This window comes from Chiloscyllium plagiosum, chromosome 3, assembly GCF_004010195.1.
Source record: "Chiloscyllium plagiosum isolate BGI_BamShark_2017 chromosome 3, ASM401019v2, whole genome shotgun sequence".
Classification (NCBI taxonomy): domain Eukaryota; kingdom Metazoa; phylum Chordata; class Chondrichthyes; order Orectolobiformes; family Hemiscylliidae; genus Chiloscyllium; species Chiloscyllium plagiosum.
Genome location: NC_057712.1, coordinates 136771940 through 136775586, shown reverse-complemented (window position 1 = coordinate 136775586; position 3647 = coordinate 136771940).

The window sequence follows — 3647 nt, the reverse complement described above, 5'->3', positions numbered from 1 at the left end:
AGATGTCCTGTATTTGGAATTCCAGAAGTCACTGTTGTTAGAGCCTGTGGGGTTGGAGGTCATGGTGTAGGTGTGCATAGAGAACTGGCTGATGGGCAGGAGCCAGTGAGTGGGGGATACGGGGATCAGGTTAGTGACTGTGATAAGGTCAGCCAGGTGGAGCTCATATAATATGAGTTCCCTGATTGGGGCTATTAATCGGATACAATCAGGGAGCCCTGGCTGACGGAACAAAGAATATTACAGCACAGGAACAGGCCCTTCAGCCCTCCAATCCTGCGCAAATCCAGCTCCTCTATCTAAACCTGTCACCTATTTTCTAAGGGTCTGTATCCCTCAGCTCCCTGCCCATTCATGAGCCTGTCTTGATAAGTCTTAAATGACGCTATCGTGCCCAACTCCACCACCTCCACTGGTAATGTATTCTAGGCACTCACCACCCTCTGCATAAACTTGCCACGCATATCTCCCTTAAGCCTTTCCCCTCTCACTTTGAACACATGACCCTTAGTAACTGAGTCTCCCAAACTGGGAATAATCTTCTTGCTATCCACCCTGTCTGTAACTCTCATGATTTTGTAGGCCTCATTCAGATCCCCCCTCAATCTCCGTCTTTCCAATGAAAATAATCCTAATCTACTCAACCTCTCTTCATAGCGAGCACTCTCCATACCAGGCAACATCCTGGTGAACCTCCTCTGCACCCTCTCCAAAGCATCCACATCCTTTTGGTAATGTGGTGACCAGAACTGTACGCAGTATTCCAAATGTGGCCGAACCAAAGTCCTATGTAACTGTAAGATGACCTGCCAACTCTTGTACTCAATACCCCGTCCTATGAAGGAAAGCATGTCATATGCCTTCTTGGCTACTCTATTGACCTGCGTTGCCACCTTCAGGGAACAATGGACCTGAACCCCAGCTCTCTCTGTACATCAATATTCCCCAGGACTTTTCCATTTACTGTATAGTTCGCTCTTGAAGTGGATCTTCCAAAATGCATCACTTCGCATTTGCCCCGATTGAACTCCATCAGCCATTTCTCGGCCCAACCCTCCAATCTATCTATATTTTGCTGTATTCTTTGACAGTCTCCTTCACTATCTGCTACTCCACCAATCTTAGTGTCATCTGCAAACTTGCTAATCAGACCACCTTTACCTTCCTCCAAATCACTTATACATATATCACAGACAGCAGCGGTCCCAGCACGGATCCCTGTGAAACACCACTGCTCACAGGTCTCCATTATCATAAACTCCCTTCCATTACTACTCTCTGTCTCCTGTTGCCCGGCCAGTTTTCTATCCATCTGGACCCCATGCGACTTCACTTTCTCCACAAGCCTACCTTGGGGAACCTTATCAAATGTCTTACTGAAGTCCATGTGGATGACACCCACAGCCCTTCCCTCATCAACCAACTTTGTCACTTCCTCATGGAATTCTATTAGGTTTGTAAGACATGACCTTCCCTGCACAAAACCATGCTGCCTATCACTGATCAGCCCATTTTCTTCCAAATGGGAATAGATCCTATCCCTCAGTAACTTCTCCAGCAGCTTCCCTCCCACTGACGTCAGGCTCACTGGTCTGTAATTTCCTGGAGTATCCCTGCTACCCTTCTCAAACAAGGGGGCAACATTAGCAATTCTCCAGTCCTCCGGGACCTTTCCCATGTTCAAGGATGTTGCAAAGATATCTGTTAAAGCCCCAGCTATTTCCTCTCTCACTTCCCTCAGTAACATGGGATAGACCACTTCCAGACCTGGGGACTTGTCCACCTTAACGCCTTTTAGAATACCCAACACTTCCTCCCTCCTTATGCCGACTTGCCCTGGAGTAATCAAACATCTATCCCTAACCTCAGCATCCGTCATGTCCCTCTCCTTGGTGAATACCGATGCAGAGTACTCATTAAGAATCCCACCCATTTTCTCCACTCCACGCATTTCTTTCCTCCTTTATCCTTGAGTGGGCCAACCCTTTCTCTAGTTACCCTCTTGCTCCTTCTATGTGAATAAAAGGCTTTGGGGTTTTCCTTAACCCTGCTCACTAAGGATATCTCATGTCCCCTTTAGCCTCTTCATTCCTCGTTTCAGATTGGTCCTACATTCCCAATATTCTTCCAAACTTCGTCTGTTTTCAGCCGCCTAGACCTTATGTACGCTTTCGTTTTCCTCTTAGCTAGTCTCACAATTTCACCTGTCATCCATGGTTCCCTGATCTTGCCATTTCTATCCCTCATTTTCACAGGGAGATGTCATTCCTGAACTCTAATCAACCTCTCTTTAAAAGCCTCCCACATATCAAATGTGGATTTACCCTCCAACAGCTGCTCCCAATCTCCATTCCCCAGCTCCTGCTGGGTCTTGCTACAGCTGGCCTTCCCCCAATTTAGCTCTTCCTTTAGGACCACTCTCGTCTTTGTCCATGAGTATTCTAAAACAGACGGAATTGTGATAATTATTCCCAAAGTAATCCCCCACTGAGACTTCACCCACCTGGCTGGGCTCATTCCCCAACACCAGGCCCACTATGGCCCCTTCCTGAGTGGGACTATTTACATCCTGCTCTCGAAAACCCTCCTGGATGCTCCTTACAAGTTCTGCTCCACCCAGACCTCCAACACTAAGGGAATCCCAGTCAGTGTTGGGGAAATTAAAATCTCTGATCCCCCCACCCTGTTGTTCCTATACCTTTCCATATTTGTACCTCTACCTCACCCTCGCTGTTGGGCGGCCTGTAGTATAGCCCCCACATTGTTACCACACCCTTCCTATTTCTGAGGGCTGCCCATATTGTCTCACTGCTTGAGCCCTGCCTAGTGCCCTCCTTCAGCACAGCTGTGAGATCCTGGGATATCCTGGGATATCTATATCCTGGGATACTCAGTGATCAATCGTGCCCTTCCCCCAGCCCAGTCTCAGTAGGAGCAGTCACATCATCCTCCCAGGTACTAATCCAAGCCCTAAGTTTATCCACCTTACCGACTACACGTCTTGCACCTCAGACCACCTGTCCCTCTGTGTTCATCCACCGCTCCCTGCCTCCCCTTCCCCTCCGTGACGCTGACTCCATTATCCAGTTCCCGACAGGATTTAGTTGCTAGGAGACAGTGAGGACGGCAGGTGCTGGAGATCAGAGTCGAGAGTGTGATGCTGGAAAAGCGCAGCAGGTCAGGCAGCATCCGGGGAGCAGGAGAATCGACGTTTCGGGCATAAGCCCTTCTTCAGGAATAGAACATAGAACATAGAAAGGTACAGCACAGAACAGGCCCTTCGGCCCACGATGTTGTGCCGAGATTTAATCCTCATGTAAAATATAGTAACTTAACCTACACACCCCTCAACTCACTGCTATCCATGTGCATATCCAACAGTCACTTAAATGTCCCCAATGACTCTGCGTCCACCACCACCGCTGGCACCGCATTCCATGTATTCACAACTCTCTGCGTAAAGAACCTTCCTCCTAATATCTTCAAACTATGACCCCTCGTACCAGTCAATCCTGCCCTGGGGAAAAGTCTCTGGCTATTGACTCTATCCATCCCTCTCATTACCTTGTATACCTTGATCAGGTCTCCTCTCTTCCTCCTTCTCTCCAGAGAGAAAAGTCTGAGCTTAGTCAACCTTTCTTCATAAG